Source organism: Humulus lupulus, chromosome 3, assembly GCF_963169125.1.
Source record: "Humulus lupulus chromosome 3, drHumLupu1.1, whole genome shotgun sequence".
Classification (NCBI taxonomy): Eukaryota; Viridiplantae; Streptophyta; class Magnoliopsida; order Rosales; family Cannabaceae; genus Humulus; species Humulus lupulus.
The window spans coordinates 273776365-273784746 of NC_084795.1; the positions used below are offsets into that span (position 1 = coordinate 273776365).

Here is an 8382-nt window from a genome sequence, read left to right on the forward strand (position 1 = left end):
TCTTCGTAGTGATAATGGTGGAGAATATCAAAGTACTGATTTGCAGAAATATATGGAAGACCAAGGGATGATCCATCATACTACTTGTCCCAACACACCCCAACAAAATGGAGTAGCAGAACGGAAAAATCGACACTTGCTTGAGTTTGTCCGAGCATTATTAATTAGCGCTCATATGCCCTTATCTTATTGGGGAGAAGCAGTCACATCTGCAGCTTATTTGATCAATCGAGTACCCTCAAGTACCCTTGATTTCAAAACACCACTCCACACACTAAACGAAGCAATGATTGCCCCACCAGTTCCTAATTTACCCCCCCGTGTCTTTGGATGTGTAGTTTTTGTCCATCTCCATAAACATCAATGCACAAAATTAACTCCTCAAGCATTACGGTGTATTTTTATAGGGTATGCCACACATCAGAAAGGCTACAGATGTTACCATCCTCCAACTCATCGATTATTTGTCACAATGGATGTCGTTTTCCATGAAAACATTATGTACTTCCCCGAGTCTGAATTTCAGGAGGAGTACCGAAAGGAAATTCAAACTCTCAACTATGATGAAATTGACAACCAAGATGTTGTCAACTTGGATTCAAGTGGTATAACATTGGATCAAAGTGGTAATGTTGTCAACTTGGATTCAAGTGGAATAACATTGGATCAGAGTGCTGATGAGCACCCAATACCTGAAGAAATAAGCATATCTCCATCTCAGCAAGAAATTGAGGATATAGTCCCAACCTCATCCAACATACCACACCAATCTCTTACTGAAGATGTTCCTGAGACACACAAGAGACAACTACCCCCACGTCACACTAGAGGTATCCCTAAACTTACATATGAACCTGATTTATCTAGTAAAGTCAAATATCCTATGAGCCATTATGTTTCCAACCATCGCTTGTCAGACTCAAATATGTCTTTTATGAATCAATTATCTGTTGTATCTATTCCTAACAGTGTGCAGGAAGCCTTAGCTGATCCCAAATGGAAAACAGCTATGAATGAGGAGATGAAATCTCTACAAAAAAATGAGACATGGGATCTTGTTGACCTTCCACCGGGGAAGAAACCAGTTGGTTGTCGATGGATCTACACTATCAAATACAATGTTGATGGCACAATTGAACGCTTTAAAGCAAGGTAGGTGGCAAAAGGGTACACTCAAACCTATGGAGTCGACTATACAGAGACATTTGCCCCTGTGGCCAAGATCAACACAGTTCGAGTCCTTTTATCTCTTGCAACAAATATTGATTGGCCTCTACAACAATTTGATGTAAAAAATGCATTTTTGCATGGAGAATTGTATGAAGAAGTTTATATGGATCTACCACCGGGATGCAAAATGCCAGAAAAACATAATCAGAAGGTTTGCAGATTGAAGAAATCATTGTATGGGCTGAAATAATCTCCAAGAGCTTGGTTTGGACGATTTACAAAGGCCATGAAAGCCTTTGGATATCAACAAAGCAACTCAGACCATACTTTGTTTATGAAGAAGCAACAAGGGAAGATCACTGTCCTTATCATTTATGTAGATGACATGGTGGTCACAGGAAATGATTTAGAGGAAAGAAAAGCTTTACAAGAATACCTGGCTAAGGAATTTGAAATGAAAGATCTAGGTACTTTGAAATATTTTCTTGGGATAGAAGTGTCACGATCAAATAAAGGCATTTACTTATCCCAAAGGAAGTATGTCCTAGACCTGCTACAAGAAACAGGCATGTCAGCATGCCAGCCAATTGATACACCTGTTGAAGAAGGCTTGAAATTATGCATTAAGAGTGATCAAGTTCCAGTTGACAAGGGAAGATACCAGAAACTTGTTGGCAAGCTGATGTATTTAGCTCACACAAGACCAGATCTTGCATATGCATTAAGCATTGTCAGTCAGTTCATGCATAATCCTGGGGAACAACAAATGAAGGCAGTTATGCGCATTTTGAGATATTTAAAATCTGCTCCAGGAAAAGGAATTATGTTCTCTAAAAATACAGAGGAACAAACCATAGATGTATATACTGATGCTGATTGGGCTGGGGACAAGAATGATAGGCGATCTACTTCAGGGTACTTCACTTTTGTAGGAGGTAATCTGGTTACATGGAGGAGCAAGAAGCAAAATGTTGTTGCTCGGTCAAGTGGAGAAGCTGAACTAAGGGGAATGGCACTTGGAATTTGTGAAGGGTTATGGCTAAAGTTTCTACTAGAAGATTTGGGGTACCCACCAAAGAAACCAATCCAGTTATATTGTGATAATAAGTCAGCTCGTGACATGGCTCATAATCCAGTTCACCATGATCGAACAAAACATGTTGAGGTTGACAGATTCTTCATCAAAGAAAAATTGGAGGACAAGATTTTGGAACTATCGGTGATCCGATCAGAAGACCAATTGGCTGACATCCTTACCGAAGCTGTATCAAACCGAGTTTTCTTAAAGTTTTTGAACAAGTTGGGCATATGTGACATCTATGCACCAACTTGAGGGGGAGTGTTGAATTACCATGATATTAGCTGTGATATTAGCAGTAATTCTAGGATTAATTTCTTGGGTGATTCTTTCCTATTTTAGGAATGAATAGCTGTAATTGAGTGAATGAAATTGGCTGTAAATGAGAATAATGGGTTGTAATTATAGGATGAAAATCCTATAAATAATGATTTTGTAAAAGCATGAAAAGTAATACAAAAAGAAGTGATATCAACGTTAAGAGCTCCCCCTTAGGTTTATAACCTTGAGGAGGTTTCATGTAAACTTCATCTAAATCCTCATGTAATAAAGTGTTATTTATGTCCAATTGGTGTAGTTTCCAATTGTTTTTGGCAGCTAGTGCTAGGAATACTTTTAAAGTATTGAAATTTGCAGCAGGGGAAAAAGTTTCTAAGTAGTCTATACCTTATTGTTGAGTATATCATTTTGCTACTAGACATGCATTGTATCTTTCAACATCACCATTGGACTTATATTTGATTTTGCATACTCATTTGTAGCCAATGACATCATGGCCATGGGGAAGAGAAACAATGTTCCAAGTTTGATTTTTAATAAGGGCATCAAGCTCATTTTGCATTGCTAGTTGCCATGTATGAAGTTTAGATGCTTGTGTGTAACTACTAGATTCAGATAAAGTATATGCAGCAAGTATAGTATTTCTAAAGTAAGGTCAAAACTTGTCATAAGATATGAAATTTGTTAATGGGTGAGCAGTGGAGTAGTCACATATGTAATCTTTGAGATGTGGTGGTTGAACAATTGGTCGACCAGCTTTAGAAGTAGTCATTGGCTGCTCATTTGAAGCATTAGTAGGTACGGAAGGCATGTCCACATTATTGGAAATTGATGGTGAATGATTGCTGAAAAAACAAAATCAAAAGTTTCAATAGAACTTAATTGAGTCAAAGGGAAAATGTGCTCATAAAAAATAACACCTCTTGAATGGAAAACTTGGTTAGTAACTATATCAAGTAGAGTATAGGCTTTCATACCTGGAGGATGGCTAATAAATATGCAAGCACGAGATCTAGGAGTAAATTTATTATGTTTAGTTTCAAGAGTACATGCATAGGCAAGGCAATCATAACTCTGAAGATGATTGTAAAATATGGTGAATGAATTGTGTATATATTCAATAGAATAGTATGTATTTATATACAAAATTAGAGAGACTAAATAGGAAACTAACTAAATACAATTAACTCTAATTTCTACAACTAATATACAACTAATATATTCTGACACTCCCCCTCAAGCTGGAGCATAAATGTTAATCATGTCCATCTTGTTACAAAGATAATCAACCCGCACCCCATTCAAAGCCTATTGATAACTCTACAAATTAGAGTTATTTTACCATATTTTATATGCTAATTGTTGCTTAGTTCTTGAGTTTTTAATTGATTTATTAAGCTTTTAAGTAATTTTGAATTTATTAAGTTTATTTTGATTTTATATATTTTTGTGTGTTTTTATAGTTATTTTGTTGTAAATAATTGTAGTTAATTATTTAAGTTGTTGTGTTTAGGGAAGTAAAAAAAAATTGTGTGTTTTATTGAAACTAAATGTTAAATTAAATTAAGTTGTAATTAATATTTTCAAATAATTAATTTGGTTTATTTTATAAATTGAAAATATTTTATCATGACTTAATTTATATTATTTTGTGTAGGTAATTTGTTGCATTTTTGTGCTTGAAAAGAAGATAAAAAAAAAGAATTAAAACTGAAAAAAGTGAAGAAAATTATGGCATTTTTGTAACATTTTCGGCCCAGCCACGTGAAGCCCAGGCCCGTGCCTCCTGCCTCAAGCCCACCATAAGCTCACACCACCATCAATGCCAACACTCAGCCATCCTCACGTTGAAGCACCCAGCCTTCAATCAACGTTCCAACCAATGAAACCAAGCATCAATGTAGCCAACCATTCAACGTGGGCCTTTCTCCTTCAGCAAGCCCAAGGCCCAAACCATCATGCCAAGCACCAAATTCAGCATAGCCCAAACGTGGGCCTTCCTCCTGCCCAGCCCAAGAAGCCCACGCATGCCAGCCGCCTGCCACAGCAGCCTAATGTTGTATTTTGTCATTTTTGAGCCTAAAAATGCCTAAGTGTACCAATTGTCCCCTAGGCTCAAAATGCCACTTTTTACCCATTTTCTATACACTTTTTACCCCAAAATCATCATCACTCCTACAATTTACCCCTATTTACCACATTATTATTAATTTAATCAATTTACTTAATTTAAATTGATTATTTTAATAATCTCATTTTGGCTATAAATAAGGGTTTTGAAGACCATTTTGGGGGGCTTAATGTTTTGGTTACCATCTTTTTCTCCAATTTTCTCTCTACCATTCTCTCTTCCATTTGGGTTTTTCAAGAGCATTTTGCAAGTATGTATGTCATTTATTTTGTAATTTCTACTCTAGTTATGTGCTTCTAATCTTTTTCATAAGATTATTAAGATCATGATGAAGCAACTTGTAACTAGGTAATATTTATGTTGTATGTTGATTTCCCTTGTAATACAACAAAGTTTATGGATTTTTCTTCTACATATATTTCTTTCATCTTAAATATCTTGTATTTTAGATTGTTAGAACATATTTACACTTTGTTTTTCATTAGTGCATAAACATAATTTTCTTTGTGTAAGATGTGTCATTAAATTGTACACATCCATGCTTAGAACAAAAATATTATGTTTTGCCTCATAAATAATGTTCATTGATTTATTTGTTATTTCATTAGATTGATTTACACTAAATGCTTTGAAATTATAATTTTGAAAAGTGAAGAAAAATCCTATCTTTTTATAAGAAATTTGTGCTTAAAATTATAAATCTTTTTGGAAAATGATAGTTTAAATTATTTTAACTATCACTAAAACTTGGGAATCAATATACTTATAAATATTATTAAACTTACATTTTGTGGATTCTAGTATCTTAATAATCTTTTCTTTTAACACTTATTTTCAACTCATTATTGCTTTATTTTTATTCTCTTAAATAGCTTTATTTTTCAATCTTTTATTTTATGTTCATAATATTAAAACTCATCAATCTTTGGAGCTAGGTTAGAATTTATTATTTTTGATTTAAAATAGTTTCATTTTCAATTTTAGACAACTCCTTTGGGTTCGACATCCTTGCTTACACGATCACTATTCTTTATGAACGATTCGTGCGCTTGCGATTTATTTTAAACATACCCGTTTTGGGTCTATCAAGTTTTTGGCGCCGTTGCCGGGGAGTTGCAAGAGAAAAGAAACGAAAATTATCTCAAGGTTAGTAAATTCTTCTACTAGTTATTTTAATTTTTTGCACTTAAAAAAAAATCTAAAAATATATATATATATCTATAAAAGCTAAAAAAAAAAGATAAAAAGAAAATTTGGGACGGTTCTACCACCCATAAAAAAAAATACTTATATTTCTATATTTATTGTTTTTTTTTTAGTTGACGGCACTTGTGCCTCCTATCTATCATTTTAATTTTTATAGTCGATGGCACTTGTGCCTCCTAACATTTGTTGTAATTTTCTTTATTTATTTTGTTGTAATTTTTATGTTATTTAATTTCCGCAAATTACTAGTTGATGGCAATTTTGCCTCCTAGCTAGTTGATGGCAATTTTGCCTCCTAGTCTTCTATCTTATGTTTTAGTTGATGGCACTTGTGCCTCCTAGTTTTTACCTTAATTTTGTTATGGTTGATAGCATGCTATGCCTCCCTACTCTTGCCTAAATTTTAGTCTTATTTAATTTTTGCCTTATTTTTCTTTGTCTTCTTTAATATTTTAGTGTAATATTGTGAAAAATACTTGAAAAAAAAAAGATAAACCTAAATCTTGTCCTTTCACCATAAGCAATTTTTGCTTAAAGGAAATTTGAACAAAATTCACAATCCGCCTCTACTAATTAACCTCGGGGAGTTGTTAGTAGTGCGCGAGTAAGTGGAATCAAATAGGCCTGGGGACAAGTAAACCATAAGAATTATATTTTTGTGAAATCTCTAAGAATTCTAAGTATGCTCTGTGGTTGCGGTTTTAACTGATCTTCCACATCAGAAAATTGTTTGTTTGAGATTATCCTTGTTGCCTTGTTTGTGAAAATTGTATGCATCATTGGGAACGTAACTCTAAAAAACAATTAGTAAAAAGACGTTTATCTTTGTTTGAAATTGAAAGTGTTAGTAAAAATTTGAGCATCATGGAACCTATTGCTAATCCTGTTGATGAAAATGTTGTGCCTGAAAAAACTTTGCTTGAATATTTTGCACCTATTTCATCTAATGCTCCTTCATGCATTGTTTTACCTACAACTTCTGCTACTCATTTTGAGCTTAAACCAGCAATCATTCAATTGTTGCCATCTTTTTATGGGTTAGATAGAGAGGATCCTTACATGCATGTCAAAGATTTCTTAGAAATTTGCTCAACATTTAAATTTCAAAAAATTTCTGATGAGTCAGTCAAACTAAGATTGTTTCCTTTTTCATTAAAAGACAAATCAAAAGCTTGGTTAAATTCCCTTCCCACTGGGTCTATAACTACTTGGGATCAACTTTATAATAAATTCTTGTTGAAATTTTTTCCAATGTCTAAAACTGATAGTCTAAGGAGAGAAATCTCCGAGTTTTTTCAAAAAGATAATGAAGAGTTTTATGAATGTTGGGAAAGATTTAAAGATTTATTATTAAAATGTCCTCATCATGGTTTTGAAAAATGGAGACTTGTAAAATATTTTTATGATGGTTTGACTCCCTCTAATCGTCAAATGATTCAATCTATGCATACTAGAAAATTTTTAAAATTTCAAGGACAAGAGGCGTGGGACGCCCTTGAAGATTTATCTGTCAATTCACAACAATGGAATTATTTTGATCCTAGGTCTAGGCCAACTAATTCACCAAAAAGAGGAGGAAGGTATGAAGTAAAAGAAGAAGTAGACTTAAGAATATCTTTAGATAAATTAGCGAGAAAAGTAGAAGCTTTAGCCATAAGCCAAACTATAAACTCTCCAATACAACCAAGAAAAGATGTTTGTTCTATATGTTCTAGTCCGTGCCATAATGCCCAATCATGTCCTTCCTACCAAAAAGCCTTTTCTGAGGAGGCCAATGCACTTCATGCTTATGGGAAACCAAATGATAGCCCATTTTCATCCACCTACAATCCAAATTGGAGAAACCATCCGAACTTTTCATGGAGACAAAACCAACCCCAAATGAATCAAGGGCACCAATACAACACACAAAACCAAGCTCATGCCCCACAAAATCAACCATATCCGCAACAAAGAAAACCTTCCTTAGAAGATACTTTACAACAATTTATGCAATCCACCCAACAAATCCTACAAAATCAATCTCAATCTATTACCAAACTCGAGACACAAGTAGGACAACTCACCACTGCTTTAGCTGATAGAGAGAAAGGAACATTCCCTAGTCAACCTATCCCTAATCCAAAAGGTCAATATGAGATAGGAAAGTCTAGTCATAATGGAGAAGTCAAATCAATTTCAACTCTTAGATCTGGAAAGAAAATTGTCAAACCCGATTACATACCCGAGGTTGAAAACGAAAAAGAAAAAGAAAAGAGTCAGTCTTCTAGTTCTAATGCCAATGACTTTTCAAACAAAGAAATTCCAATCCATCCTTTCATTCCAAAAGCCCCATTCCCACAAAGATTACTTCCAATTAAAAAAGGTGGCCAATATAATGACATCTTAGAAGTTTTTAAACAAGTTAGTATCAACATCCCTTTCTTAGATGCCATTAAACAAATTCCTGCCTACTCCAAATTTTTAAAGGATCTTTGTACTGTTAAGAGAACACTAATGTTCCTAAAAAGACATTTTT

The 8382-nt window shown here is 34.1% G+C and overlaps 1 non-coding gene across 1 annotated transcript; it reads right to left on the minus strand.

Moving 5' to 3' along the window:
• Window positions 1–7130: 7130 nt before the first annotated feature.
• Window positions 7131–7237, minus strand: LOC133827740 (small nucleolar RNA R71). The gene has a single exon (XR_009890391.1). It is a non-coding gene; the product is annotated as a small nucleolar RNA R71 (small nucleolar RNA).
• Window positions 7238–8382: the final 1145 nt, after the last annotated feature.